The sequence below is a fragment of the Nicotiana sylvestris genome, chromosome 7, assembly GCF_000393655.2.
Source record: "Nicotiana sylvestris chromosome 7, ASM39365v2, whole genome shotgun sequence".
NCBI classification, from domain to species: domain Eukaryota; kingdom Viridiplantae; phylum Streptophyta; class Magnoliopsida; order Solanales; family Solanaceae; genus Nicotiana; species Nicotiana sylvestris.
The window spans coordinates 103,169,228-103,185,152 of NC_091063.1; the positions used below are offsets into that span (position 1 = coordinate 103,169,228).

The 15,925-nt window shown below is 38.8% G+C and overlaps 1 pseudogene; it reads right to left on the minus strand.

Moving 5' to 3' along the window:
• Window positions 1-392: 392 nt before the first annotated feature.
• On the minus strand, window positions 393-7,085 carry LOC104231021 (protein CHROMOSOME TRANSMISSION FIDELITY 7-like; annotated as a pseudogene).
• Between the last annotated feature and the right edge of the window lie 8,840 nt (window positions 7,086-15,925).

Below are 15,925 nucleotides of genomic sequence, written 5' to 3' on the forward strand. Positions count from 1 at the left end.
GTAGAGAACTTCCCGTGCTAGAAACACTATTTTTTTAAAAATAATTTTGGACCTAAATGGGCTTAAATGGAGCAACATGGACTGTGAGCATTAATTTATATAGTCGACACCTTACCTCTTAGTGGGGTCTGGAAAGGGTAGTGTGTACGTAGACCTTACCCCTACCCTGGGATAGAGAGGTTGTTTCCAAAAAAAACCTCAGCATTCTTCCCTCCAAGAACTTCCCACCTTGCTCTTGGGGAGACTCGAACTCACAACCTCTTGATTGGAAGTGGAGGTTGTTTGCCATCAGAGCAACCCCTCTGATGGTAAGCAAGATATAGTAAAATAGGTAACAATTTGGCAAATATCATGTCACCTAAAAGATAATTATAATTAACTTCCCACACAAATTGGAAACATTAACATGAAAAATAAGGCAGGCGACTTGCGAAAGCAGGTTAAATTACAGTCTAAGATACTTTTGACAGTATCAGTGTATACAAGTTAAATTCTCAGTGAATTACCTCTCCAGGAATGAAAGGAGGGATATAAGATCCAGTGAAATTGCGCATTCGGGCACGCATAAAAGGGTCACAAGATAAGTACAAATTCTTGACCAATAACCCACCTGACCCTTTTGGGACTTTCTCTAGCTTCAACCTTTTTCCAATTCTCAACTCCATGTCAGTTTCCTTTGGTATTCCTTCTATGTATCCTTTGAATATGATTTGCTTGTTCTCCACTGTTTTTCCTAGTAGCTCAACTGCTTCTGCTTCTTCTTTTCCTGCTTTTTTCTCCATGTTTTACAACTACAGATAATGTACTCAAATAAGGCCTTTTTGCAGTAGTTTTAGAATTTAGATGATCCCAAGATAGCAAATTTGTGAAATTCTTGTTTCCTTACACAGCTAAACTAGGCATAAGTAAGTGAACTGGGGGGATTTTGGAAAGTTGGGGGTGGGTTGGGATTGAGAAAATGTGTAGTTATAGCTGGAGTTAGGTAGGGGCATTCATCACAAAAAAACATTTTCCTGGGAATGCAATGAACTAAGTTTAGGACACTAATGAAAAAGGTTGTCTAGTCCATCCTTCCCTTCAAGATCTTCTCTGTCACTTCAGTTGGTGTACTGCAACAACAAAGAGATTGGACCAAATAAGATACTGAGAACTGTGCTATTAACTAGCTTTAACTGATAGTATATCATGAAGTATTACAAAGAGCATGCAAACTATCAGTAATTCACCTATTAACAAAGGGGGTTGATGCAAGAGGGATTTGGAGTACATCAACGATCTAGTCTACTACTGTGAAGACAAAAAGAAAGTAACGTAGTCATACCATTTAAAACAAATACAAGTTCTGGTGCTTCTGAGAGTTATTCTGAATCATTCCTAGTAAATCCTTCTGCAAATAAAAAGATCATTCAAAGAGGTTTGTGTTGGCTTCTGTAAGTGTCCAATGTCCATAGAGGAGCAAACACAGGTAATGACTGAGTTGTAGTGGATGGACTACAAGGGATCACAAAGAGGAGGTCAAAAAAAATAACATAGAAAGAAAATGAAAGGTCAAAAAGAAGAGAGATAGATGGAAAGGAAAACTGGAAATGACAAGGAAATGAAAGGAAATGATGGACCAGAAATTGGTTTCTCCATTCACTCAAGGCATTTGTTTTGTGCTAAGAGACTTGGCTTCCCCAAGCAGATGTCTTATGGACTACAGCAGTGTGTTTTTTCTTTGTGCTCCAGTTATCAATGTCGCAATCATCTCCTCAGAGATTCATTCCCCGTATCTCTTCGAAATCAGAGGCATACTACAGATGGCACAGCAAACCACAAACATTGACTGGCAACGTCCACTATGCTCTCCCAGTTTAGCTTGCGATGGTCATCTATATTAGTTCCACCTCTTTTACATTTAATGCACTAGACGAGAGGAGTCATTTGACGTGCAACACAGTTGAAAGTAAACTTAATAGAGAAATGAATGAACCTGTGAAATTCAAAGAAGCATTTAACGTAGAGAAAACTAATTCTCGCATGGAGCCAAGTAATTGACTTCCAGTTAAAGATATACAACCACCTGCTGAGAGCAAGAAGATTATTACAGACTAGACTCAGTCTACACCTATAACAGAGCTTGGCCAGACTCTTACCTTAACAATGCAATATATTGGGAAAGAATAGCTTTGTCTGCTCCAGTCAAAACAAAGAAATCAATAAGTTTCCACACATGAACATAGATGGATTATCCAGTAAATTACTAGGCTAACTGAAATATACTTGGCATAAAAAATCAACATGCTATTTCTTAAACCCTTACTACAGATCAGAAGTTGTATAAACAAAGAAAGAGTCACTGCTTGTATAACTGGATATGAAGACCCTTCCAACTGAGGTTGGCTGAGAATAGGCTAACTCTCAGCATTTAAGAACTAAATCCTTGGAAAAGGTTCCCCTGCATTGAAGAATGTGAAGCAAGTTCAGACTAAATGTAAATCATAAGCAATCTATGCGGAGCTTTGGCATTCCAGACTGCAAATGGCAAACAAGGAGTTTAATTTAAAGAGAATAGTTATTACCCATTTTACCAACTTCAAGTAACTTATTTGACCAAATTTATAATGCAACAATTATTTTGCAGAGAGCACGGTCAGACAATCTCTATTTGCTAAATAGAAGCACATCTGATGCTTCAACAACGAACTCTGTGTTTGAGCATCTAATAAGAAACATCCAATCTTTCATTTTGGTGTGCTCTTCTTCTTTCCTTGGTCATTTCGTTATGACATATTCATTATAACTTATCCAATCACAACGTAATTAACAGCTAATCAAATCTCAGGGGCATAGTCTAATATGAGGGCAATATGTTTCTATTTTTTATTTTTTTGATGACGGAGAAATCTCAGAGGGCCAATAGTGCACGGACCAAAACTTGGTGAATAATGGAACTGCCACTAATCCTTCTCTACTCAAAAACCAGGCTCTTGTGTGCGGCAGGGTTCAAACCCATGACATGCGCCTAATCCTCAAATCACATGCTACACTCTTACCACTAGACCAAAACCCTGGGGGCAATCATAGGGTAGTATTTTACATAGTGTCGTATCCTAAATTTTAATGGAACAAAAGAGGCCCAGCTAGGTACTGACCGGACCAGGCCATGGAGTTCGAATAATTTGTTGTCTTATCACATTCATTTTCCTATCACTTGTGATATGCATCTTAGCCAAACTCTTCAAAAAACAAAGAGTAGAGACCAGTGATGCTCAAAAACAAAGTTTTCAGTTTCTTCTGTATGACTGCAGATATTAAAGACATTATCATTTGGCAATTGAATTCAAGAACCAACTTCGCGTTATGCTAGTAAATACCACCCCAAGAATCCCAGAACTCCTTTGAAACTGATATCTAAGGACGTTTGCATTTGTATCCACTGTTCTTCAGTAGCCTTGAGTAAAGCATAATCCTTGCCTGTAACAGCCACTTTATCACCATTGACACCTTTATAATAGCATGAATTTGAAATTGTTGCACATTGAATATAGGAAGTATGGGCAAAACCATCTTAATAATCTCTAAACCACCTTGATAGCACTCGGCTATATTCCTCAGAACAATTTCCTTATCAAAATAATTACTGCATGGAAAAACTAGAGGTATTTTCTATGCCAATGCTTCAATCAATGTGCCATATCCCCTTTTAGAGAGCATTATGTCAGAAACTGCAATTGTACCAGGGGAGTAGAAGTCTCTGGTAAACTTTACGAAGCTGGAGGACAGCTCTTCATCTTGAAAAGCACCACCAACCAAGCGACTCCATCATGTACTGGAGCAGCAGAGAGTACTACAACATTCTGTTTCTGCAATATAGATAGAGTACACCGTGGTAGGATCTTCTCATACTACATTGATGGAGTACACCACTCTGACCTTGTGAATACTTGCATGCCAGGACCCCCTTTCATAAATTATCAAGTGCAAGTGAAGAAGAATTCAGCTACAAGTTCACAAAGACACTTGTCAAGTGAGAGCATCAGACTCTCACTCTATGGAAATTAGATTTGTTTTATCAGTAACTGTCGCCTTTCTTCCTTTTCCAGTGCTCTCGTTTCTCAGACATGAATTTTTTTTGTTTCCAATTCAAACTAAGGAGCAATTACTAGTTTGAACCCCGAAAATTTAACTTTTGTCAGTTCATTAAGCATGCAATATATTTTCAATTAAAAAACTCAAGGAACCATAACAACTCTGAGAAAGTGAATGGCATTACCTAGCAGCATCGAGCAAATAGCTGGCAATATGTTTTCTTCTGTTGGAGGGACTGACCCAAATGGCTCTAATGCCACATAAAGCAGATACAGCTTCCTTCTCACACAAGATTACTCCACTATCAGACTCTTCATGGCTTTTGGTTGATTGATTTATTCTTACCCTTTGGAAACTCACTCCCCCAAATTGGAGTGTGGTTGAAGTCCGTCTTGCTTCCTTCTCAGGTGAAACTTTACACCTGCTGCCTTCTGATCTTGAGAGAATCTTATACGCCTTCTTTATGGGCTCTGTTACCAGACATCCAGATATTCTTTGAGAAGATATAAACAGATAAACCTGTTAACAGGAGAAATGTTTCAGAGTTTCATTCACATAGCTAGACAAACTCAGCCTCTCACATAACCACCACATGAAGGGAGAATTCTTCATAAAAATTAGTCGGCAAAATGAGGACAACCATTCAACGTCATAGGACGATTAAGAAGCTTCATTGAGCTCAAGTAACTTACAACTCAAATTATAAAAAAATATAAGTAGAAAGGTGGACAGTTGAAATTTGATATTGATTAGTGAATAACTTTGAACAATGAAGTTTACTTTCTATGACAATAAGTTTCTTATAGTTGCAAGAGAACGGAACCTTGCATAGCTGATGATATATCCACCCATCTCCAAGTTCCATCTCCATCATCTTCACAACTTCCTGTACCTACCAACAACACACTCTCTTTAAGTCTATGAACACTATGTTTAACATGATTAACTAGAGAAATATCAATCGTGGAAGTCAAAATACAGTGTTTCATGTATAACCAAATAGTATCTGAAAACCTTGTTTCTCTGAGGAGGGTCATCGTCCAGCACCAAGATAATTCGTCCAATTTCAAGTGGAGGAATTCGAAGAACTCTTTCATTCCGCCAACCCTGTGCATTTTATCAAATCCCAGTAGGATAGAACTTTAATCGTTTAATAATTTTACAAAAATTTGAAATAACATACTCTGTTGCTGAATTACCTTAAATGGAATACCATGCGTATAATTCTTGTGAAACGTCTCGTCTTATGAAACTTTTCATCCCCTTCATCGCCTCTGGCATACTTGAAGCCACAGACGGTACAAGCATGCAATAAAAAATCAGACTGACCCAGTTCCAAGAAAAATTGGGCGTACTTTCTCTTCTTATTCAAAACTTTCCCAGACTTTGCCACCCCCAGGTCTGGCGCAAATTTCTCCAAGTCTATTTCCTTGGATGCTTCACCAGTTGATCCACCATTGATTTCACTGCAAGATCAGCTTAGCATTAGCAAAGAACTTGAAGGGAAAATAAAAATGGTCATCAATGTTAGGTAGTAACAACTCTGAGATGTAACTTTTTTCCAAACACATAATTTTGGCAGAAAACCTATTTGTTTAAGAAAATGATTTAGGAAAGACTGTAACGATCATACTTTTGTACTTAAAAAGCATTATGAATAGTTTAATGGTGTGATAATAAGAAACTGTCCTTAAATTGTTTCCCCTTATCTGCGTCTTATAGAAGAGAGAAGGCTAGTTTCAATCAAAAAACAAGGTAATAGTAAGTAGACGACAGAGATGCTGAACAAATATATGCGTTTTCTCACTTATTTATCAATTGATCATCTCCATTTTCCTTTTACCTCTCTTTAGTTCCTTCCATTTTGATTTAGTGCGCTTGCTCATTAACATAGATTTCCCTTTCCTGTTTGACTTTCTCAAAATTTCTTCCCTTTACTACAATTTGCTTTCATTCTTTTATTGTTCCTTTTAGCACAACAACAACAACAACAATATACCCAGTAAAATCCCACTAGTGGGGTTTGGGGAGAGTAAAGTGTACGCAGACCTTACCCCTATCCCGAAAAGGACAGAGAGGCTTTTTCCAGGAGATTCTCGGTTCAACAGGAGAGACAATAATATCAGAAAAGAAATAAGAGAAAAGGCATGTAACAACAAAAGATACCAGAAAGAAAATAACCACAGCAAATAAGTGAAAGGACAATAACACAAAACTATGCAAAACAACAATATGAATACAACAAAGACCGCTAACAAACCTAAACGAAACTCTATCAGACTACCCAGTACAAAGAGGGAGTTCCTTTTAGCACACAAAAATTGATTACTACCTCAAATAAATAAATAAATAAATAAAACAGGGTGCTGAAGTGAAGGCTGCTGAGAATCCAACTCGAAAAGCTGAACGAAAGCCATATAATACATCAGTTTTATATGTTGAGGTTCAAAGATTCTCGTTTTACTGGTAATCCGACTGAGGTAATACCCAATCAAGCTCTCATAGAGGCAGGAGAAAAAAACTGGGTTATACAGCTAGTAATTAGGTAAATCTGAAAGGGGGGAAAACTACAGCAGAAAAGAATTGGGTAATATGAAAAATGTCCAAAAAGCAAAAGTAGAAAATATACAGGGAAATAGAAAATTGGATTAAGAAAAATTCCAATCAAAGATTTATGAGGACAGAAATTTCAAGATTCAATAGTAGAGAAAAGGAATTAAGTAATAGAGAATACACCCAGTTGAATTTTGAGGTCTGCGCCTGATAAGTAACAACAATTTCTGGCTGTAACCTCCCATAATCAAACATATCACTGCAACATTGGGATGGGTCTGCAGTAGAAGAAGAAGAGGGCTTGAAGAAGCTGCTAATTTTCGATTGCATTTGATTTTCTCTCGTGAAAATTCTATTTTAGCGCTTCCCGCCTCACTGAACTGAAAGATAAAATGATCAAAATGGTGCTTAATGTATTGGGGTTGGTTTATCTTGGTCCTTGATATATACCCCTTAACACGTATAGTCCTTACTGTTTAGAAAAAGTGGACAATTTTGGTCTTGAACCCTAAAACTAACAGATTTTCCAAAATAACTGTTAACCCTAACATCTGATCCCACTCACATGATCATTAAAAAAAATACCGTTCATGAGATTCTAGTTCCCAGTCACTTTCCTCATTTCTCTCCAACTAACAAATGCATCAGATGGTCACCCAAGAATCACAATTTTGATCTCGTGTTTACAAAAAAATTTGCTACTCATAATTCTTAACTTCAACATTTACTTTTACTTGGTGGTGTACTACAATGTAGACATTAATTTATAAAAACAAAATCAGAAAAGAGAGATATCTAGCATTCCATCTTCTATTATTTTTTAAATTTCTCATTGAAACTTTGAAAAAGTATAAAAAATTTCAACTGAAAAAGAATACCCATTTGCCTAACTATAAACCAGAATAAAATTTCACTAGTGCAACATCGAAGTGCCGGTGCCGAAGGATTGTTTCGATTCCGTTCAAGCTTCGGTGACATGGTAAGAAGCACAAAAATACAAAACTGAAATTGACACAATTTTTTACCCTTCTGCATCAGTTTTGCAGACGCCCAGTAAGCCTCAACCGCCTCCACAAGTTTTTTTCACCATGTCATTGGTGCTGAGTTTTTTACCGGAGCTTAAATCGGCGGAATGCGGCTCAACTAGTTTCGCCGTCGCTCAGACTTTGCTGAATTCGGCGGAGTTGGTGTTGGAACTCCTTTGTTCCGACAAAGTAACCATCCGGTTGAATTCCTTTTTTTGTTCCGCCTGAGTTTCTTCGACAACCCGACGTGTTTTTGTTCTCTTTTTTTTTTTAGCTGTCACGTGAGTTGCACGTGGTTCCAGTGTTAAAGTTAATTATTGTTTTTGATAAATCTGTTAGTTTTAGGGTCAAGACCAAAATTGTCCACTTTTTCTAAACAGTAAGTACTATACCTGTTATGGGAGTTTTTGGCCAATATTGTCTCTTATCTTTGATGGTAGGTCTATTTTGGTTTCTCGAATATAATCCTGCGCATATTTAGTCCCTTAAGTATGCTAAAGTGGAGCACCTTTAGTCTGACTGACAGAATCTGTCCAAGATCAATTACGGGGTTGGTTTCGGCATTCACCGTCTTTTTAATTTACTTATCAAAAATATTTTATAAACCAACACCCACTAATAGTACAGAACTGATAAATTTAAGATTTTAATGTTGAAACTTTTACTTTTAAAAAATTTGGTTGATTTTTCCAAAAAGAAAAGTTAAAATTTGAAAACAAATAGAGCTGCCAATATCACTTTTAGGCATATTATCGAAGCAAATGAATAACCAGATTGTATTATCACTTTTAGCCCGCGCCAGAAACTATTTATATCTGATAACTGAAAAGTATATAAAATTTGTATAAATTTTTATATTAACATACAAAATGTATACATATACAAAATTATATACAAATTTTATCAATTTTTTCGACTATTATTTTTATAGCGGCTATACAGTGTCATTTTCTCATTGAAAACTAGCACAGAAAGGAATATTTTTAAGGTCAAAATTTTAGAAGACATTATCTAAAAATGAGGAATTAAAGTGATAATTTGTGTTATCTGATAAAACGAGAGGAAACGTTTTGCTTTAGAGCAGACGATTTGCTTCATGAATCAGAGTTGGTTAACACAGTTAGTTTTTGAACACATTCTGTCAGTGAGACTAAAGGTGCTCCACTTTGGCATACTTAAGGGATTAAATATGCTCACGGTTATATTTGAGGGAACAAAATACACTTACCCTCAAAGATAAGGGACAATATTAGTCAAAAACTTCCTGTTAATGGGTATATATATCAAGGACCAAGATAAACCAATGGTCACGCCCTACTATGCCTTATAAAAAGGACAAGCGGTCGTTGCAAATATATCCGGGTATTTAGCCCAGAGTCGATTCCACAGGGAATTAACCTACCAATTACTTTTGTCAGACTCACTGAATTCTCCGTAATCAACTTCCCAAATATTTTGAATAACACTTGGTGATATTTCTACTAACTATAACTGTATAAAATCAAGTAAACTAAAAACTAACTACGACTGAGTTGTAAACAAATAAGAGAATGATCTAAGGTTGTGATTTCCCCTATTGATGGAATCCCTTCCTGTTATGTTTCGTATAAATTTGCCTAACCGTCTCTATCGATCATGAGCACTTTTACTGTCGTAAATCTCTCCCGAGTAATTACGACAATTTACTAGATGCACTCTCCCGAGTTACGCTAGTTGGATTTTATTACAGCTCACTTAGATCGCACCCAATGTTTCATTATCCCTAATCCCACCTTTAACCCTCGGTTATTGATTCCTCATATGCTTTGAGAGTGGTATTATTTAACAAGTACCTAAATATGCACTCTCTCCCGAGTAATACATATTAAATAGGCACAGCTAATTGAGGATCCTATCAATTAACTATAACAAGAACGTAGTCGAATAAATAGAGATTAAACTGGGCAAACTATATTAACACAACAAGAAGTTCATCCCTCAATAGGTTCCATCAAAATCCTAGACTAAATAATTAACTACTTATAATCGTGTTCATAATAACAATAACAAAATTCATCATGAAAGATAAATACAAAAGGAAGAAAGGTAGAACTCAATGTCGAATTATCCTCCTTGCCTCTTGCCTCTTCTTGCCTTGAACAAAACTATAAAAACCTTGATATCTTCTTTTTGGGCGAACTGGACCTTTTATAGGTTAAGTGGAATTGCCCCTAAACTTCCAAGTTTACCCCTGAAGTTTCTGCGTTCCGGAATGACTAGCGCGGCTGCGCTCGAACCGCGCTAGTGGCCGCGCATATAGCCAAGTACACTATCCCGTTTTTCTGCCCTAGCGCGTCCGCGCTAAGGCCGCGCTTGGCCCGTGCTAGAGTGAATCAGCATTTTCTCTCTTCTTTTCTTTCTTTTTTCACACGTACTCAACTCTGAGGGGCTTCCCTTGCTTTAATTTAGCTCCAAACACTGTCCTAAGTCCTCATAAGCACAACTTGCTCCTGCAAAACATGAAATTCACAATTAGAGTCATTATCGTTATTTAACCTTCCTAGAACGGCGAAGCATAGTCAAGTTGTGGCATAAATAGTCTCCAAACTACATGAATCTAGCCTATTATCAACACTCCACACTTAAATAATTGCTAGTCCCCGAGAAATCCACCATACTCTATAAAGGTTCCTTCATTAAGTTTTTCCCTAACGTATCACACCAAGAACATATCACCAAAGTTGCGGCTAGTAGTGTAACATCTTTGCCTCAAGAGTCGACTCTCACATGTCGTACAATATTCATACTTACTCAAATTACTCTATACAGCGGTCAAGACTTACCTTTCCTTCGTGAATCAAATGCCCTCACCTTACACAAGAGAGTAGTTCCACAAATAATAATATTAAGAACAATTAGGAACTTAGATAGACAAAAGTCACTCACTTTCAGAAAGAACATTCATATGCCACGAAGATGCACCATAAGCTTGCCCCGTGGTGTACTACTCTACTAATCGAGCTCATTCAGTCTAAGATCAATTAGGACTTCATTTAGTTGTAATGTAGGCTAATGGACGGGTAGATATATTTGGATATAGTGACTAACCTCCCTAAGTACTTTTAATACAATCACTTTTGCATTCAGAACATACTTATGTCAGACCAGGCATTCCACCACACTTCTATTTATAATACCCCAAACTCTTTTAGGTGTAATTGTATCAAGTCACCACTTATCAAGGACTACATTTACTTATTTTCTTTTCTTTTCTTTTCTTTTTCTTTTTTCTTTTTAAGTGGCGCTTATTCTTTCCTTTTTCAAAGCACTGCACCTTTTTTCTCTATTTCTTTGGTTCCACTCGAAAATCAACCACCACCCCACACTTTAACTTTTGCATATTTCATAACCATTCAAGTTCTCATGGGAGGTAAAAGGGTTCAAACAGATGGGTCGTTCAAACACTTGGGTAAGGTTTGTAATGTGATTGCCAAAGAAACAATCTTATAGGCTCAACGTGGTTAACTACGATGTATCGCATTTAGTTGGGTCTACTTTATATATCTGGCTTAACAAAGAAATGCCTATATCACTTTTAAGACTAAATAAAGCTACTATTTCGCTTTGCAAACACACAGGACAAGTTCTAGGCATCAAATGCAGAGCATAGAATACAATACAACTCACATACACATGGCACATGACTCACTCTAGATTGGCTTATCAAAACACTCTCGTTTGAGTAATCAAGTCAGTTACAAACATACAATTTAAGGCACTCTAACAAGAATCAACCACTGAGACTAAGCGTCACACTTTAGTGTCTACTGTGTTCAGGTGTATCAACGCTAGGGGCTTCTCTTCCTATTTCAGCTCATAGCCCATAAGTACCAACTAAAAACTAGAAATAAAATAAACAAAAACTAACTACACCTGGTTCAAGCAAAACCCTTGGAAAAGAATCGGGGGCCAAAGAAAAACTAAGGGGGAGTTACTGCACTACCTAAAACAGAAATATTTTTGGTATTTTATTTAGACTTACTTCCATCAAGAAAATTGTCTAGAAAACCCGTCATCAGGAAGAGTCCAACATATTTCTGTTTTTTTTAAGGTCGACTTAGACCCTCAAGAACCCCGTCAAAAGAGATCTGTCGTCGGGACAAGTCGACTTACCTAATTTGACTGCTACTCAAAGCCACAAAACCAAAGAAAATATAGAACAATCAAGTTCTTACATATATATACATACACCGAAGTATCCCCCACCCCACACTTGAAAAGAAAACATGTCCTCATGGCATACAAAATAAAGAACAGTGAGGTAAAGGAACTTCTCTGATGGATCAATCTTGATCGGAGACCGTCCCCGGGTCCAGATGACATGCACGACCTAGAGCTCGCAGCCAGCCCATTATTTTCTTCTCAAATTTAACTTGCTAAGTGGCCACCGCATCAACACGCGTACCTAAGTCAGCGACCGAGGTATGCAACCCTGCCACCTCCCGTTCTAAGGCTGCTAATCGGGTAACCTGACCAACCCTAGATGGTCCTACAGCCTCTGCAATCTGCTTATGGGCGGGTGACTTGGCCCTTACTTCCTCCTGCTCATCCTCCCCTTCCTCAGATGCATCGGAGTCATCACTATCATCACAACCAAGTGCCACAGGCTCCTTCCCAGTAGTTACCTTATCAGCTCGAATCTTTGCCTCTCTTGGCACTATTCCATCCACATTCGAATTTTTCGGCACCCGAGCTGCCCTGCAAAGCCTAATGACTAGTGAGGGGAAAAAAGTCATACCTCTTCACCGGACAACGTGTAAATATCTCCTCTTGAATAAGCTTAGCCACGTCAAAGTTTTAACCATTTATAAAGCACCAAATTAAAGCAGCTCGAGGAGAATTCTCTTCCGTGGTGTTGGAGAATAGGAGCAGGTGGTTGTTGATGACATACAACCAGCACTTCCCTTCAAAGGTGAGTGTCGCTGAATGGAACTTCTTCCCATATTTCATCCACAAAATTTCCTTGCCAGGAATATATATGGTTTCAAAGAACCTTTCCCACTGAGTGTATTTTCTTCCATATAGTTTATAATAGTCGTCCAACTCCTCCACCGGTGCGGGCAGCCGGTATATCCTCCGAATAGCTTCAATAGAGGCATCCACAGCCTTCTTGCACACTGTTACTACACCATCCACATGTTCTTTAACATTGACATATAACCCACGCACAAGCATTACATTCCCATCATCTGGTTCTTCAAAGAAGATTTGTAGCCCATGCCTGACTAGCTCATTATACAAGTTGGGATAGACAAGTTTGAGCGACCCTATATCTATGCCCCTCTCTGATATTGGTTTCTTGAAGGCCTTATCAGCAAAACGGTCCTGAGCCTTGGCGGAGACAAACCTGTTACTATCAAAAGGACGAGCAGGAGCTGAAGAGTGCGCTCTGGAGGATCCAGCTTGACCGGTGGATAAAGCACCGGTGGTTCGGCGTTTCTTGGAGGGTGCCATAGTACCTGGAAGAAGAATATCATTAGCACAGCACAAAAAATATGACTCAACTGCAGTTACTCAGACTTTACCCTTATAATTGGTCACAATTATCATTGACACTTATTATGGCATTTTAACACACATATTGTGGGCATCATTTATCGGAACTCCAAATTAATCATGTTGTAACTCAATAACCACCACAATTGCCCCAAATTCACCCAACTAAGGTAATAGATACAACTCCACAAATACCATCACCCACAAGCACTACGTATACTCTACAAATTGCTACTAAAAAAAGAGAAGAAAAACTACTACATAATTAAAAATTCAAAAGAAAATCCACAAAAATTAGCAACAAGAAAACCTTACCTGAAGTAAGAGGAGATTGTGAGAAGTGAAGAAGAGTAGTGGAGCTAGGATTGGCTTGAACCTTGAGGAATTAGGGCTGGGATTATTTGGGAATGGAGAAGAAGGGAATTTGGAGAAGAGGGGAATTAGGAGAAGATGGGAGTTAGGGTGGGGGGGGATAAACAAAATAAAACAATTAAAATACAAAATAAGAAAATAAAAAAAATGTTAACTTATACAAAGTGGCCGTTGGAACGAAACTAGCGCAGTCCGAGCGCGACCGCGCTAGCAAAACAGAATGTTTGGCCATATACCCGGTCACTAGCGTTGGCGTGCTCCTGGGAGGAAAGCTGAGGCAGAATACTTGGCCATATGTGCGGTTACTAGCGCGGGCGCACTCCTGGGCCTCGAGATTTTTCAACTTTTTTACCTTTTTCTCCAGCGTCTGATGGACTTATCACTCGCCCAAGCTCACCTACACTGATTAGTATTTACCAAAATCAAAAATAACAAATACTAACTATACTAAAGTCACTACGCATTCCCAATGGTGCCTTAGTTAATGTTGTGGCACGACAGTTACAACAATTCAATGGGTTTCCTCCCATGCAACGCCTGATTTAACATCGCGGCACGACGCAAATGAGCGCATTTAAGGCTCGCTCGACTGCTGAGGTTCAGTCAGATGGATCACTGACACTTCCTTGGTTTCATCCATTCCCACATATGGTTTCAATCTTTTCCCATTGACTCTAAATGTGTGGGAATCTTTCTCTGAGGCAATCTCTATGGCACCTGAAGGGAGCACTTTGACCACCTGAAATGGTCCAGACCATCGTGACTTGAGTTTACCCAGAAATATCCTTAATCTAGATTTATAAAGCAACACCATGTCTCTGGGATTGAAATTTCTCTCAACAATGTTCTTGTCGTGCAACCTCTTCATTCTCTCCTTGTACAACCCCGTTCTCTCGAAAGCAAGAAATCGGAACTCGTCTAGCTCGTGCAATTCTGTGACTCTATTTGTTCTCGCAACTTCAATGTCCTGATTTAGCTATTTCATTGCCCACCAAGCTCTATGTTCTAGTTCCACTAGCAAGTAACATGCCTTCCCGAACACCAACTTGCGCAGTGACATACCAATTGATGTTTTGAAAGCGGTTTTGTAGGCCCAGAGTGCATCATCTAGATTTTTTGCCCAACCAGTTCTTGTGGCATTCACCATCTTAGTTAGCACACTCTTTATTTCTCTATTTGACACTTCGACCTGTCCACTGGTCTGAGAATGATATGGAGTTGCCACCTTGTGGCGCACATCGTACTTTGCTAGCAATTTCTCGAAGGCTCGATTGCAGAAGTGAGTGCCTTCATCACTAATAATAGATCTCGGGGTCCCGAAACGGGTGAATATATTCTTCTTCAAAAACCCCACCACCACCCTTGCATCATTGGTGGGGAGTGTCGCAGCTTCCACCCATTTGGACACGTAATATACAGCAACAAGTATGTGTTTATTGCCAAAGGAGCTGACGAAGGGACCCATGAAGTTTATCCCCCATACATCGAACACTTCAACCTCTTGAATTGGGTTTATGGGCATCTCATGGCGACGGGAAATGTTCCCGATTCGCTGACATTCATCACAGCCCTTCACCCATTGATGTGCATCCTTAAACATGGTTGGCCAGTAGAACCCAGATTCTAGAACTTTTGATGTCATCCTGACTCCTCCAAAATGTTCGCCATATGCCCATGCGTGACATGCCTGCAAAACAGAAGATTGTTCTACTCCAGAATATCCTCTTCCTCAACTGAGTTTTCAGCTCCTTCAAGTCGCGATAGATAATCAGCGTCCTGGTTTTTTATGCCCTTACAGTCACGGATCTCCAGGTCGAACTCTTGCAGTAACAGCACCGATCGAATCAGGAACAGTTTGGACTCCTTTTCAATCAAGTACTTGAGAGAAGCATGATCAGTATATACAATTACCTTAGAGTCGATCAGGTATGATCTGAACTTGTCGAATGCGAACATCACAGCCAGCATCTCTTTTTCCGTCATAGTGTAGTTCAGCCAAGCTCCACTCAACATTCTACTGGCATAGTAAATTGGGTGCATTATCTTGTCTTTCTGCTATCCTAGCACTGCCCTCATTTCATAGTCACTAGCGTCACACATGAGTTCGAATGGTTGCTCCCAGTCGGGGGCAACAATGATGGGTGCTGTGACTAGCCTCTTTTTCAACTCCTCGAATGCTACCCTGCAATCATCAGAAAACATGAAAGGGTGATCTTTTACTAACAACTTACAGAGAGGGTTGGCAATTTTTGAGAAGTCTTTGATGAATCTCCGGTAGAAATCGGCATGCTTAAGGAAGCTCCTGATTGCCTTGACTGATATGGTGGTGGCAGCTTTGCTATCACATCAACTTTAGCACGATCCACCTC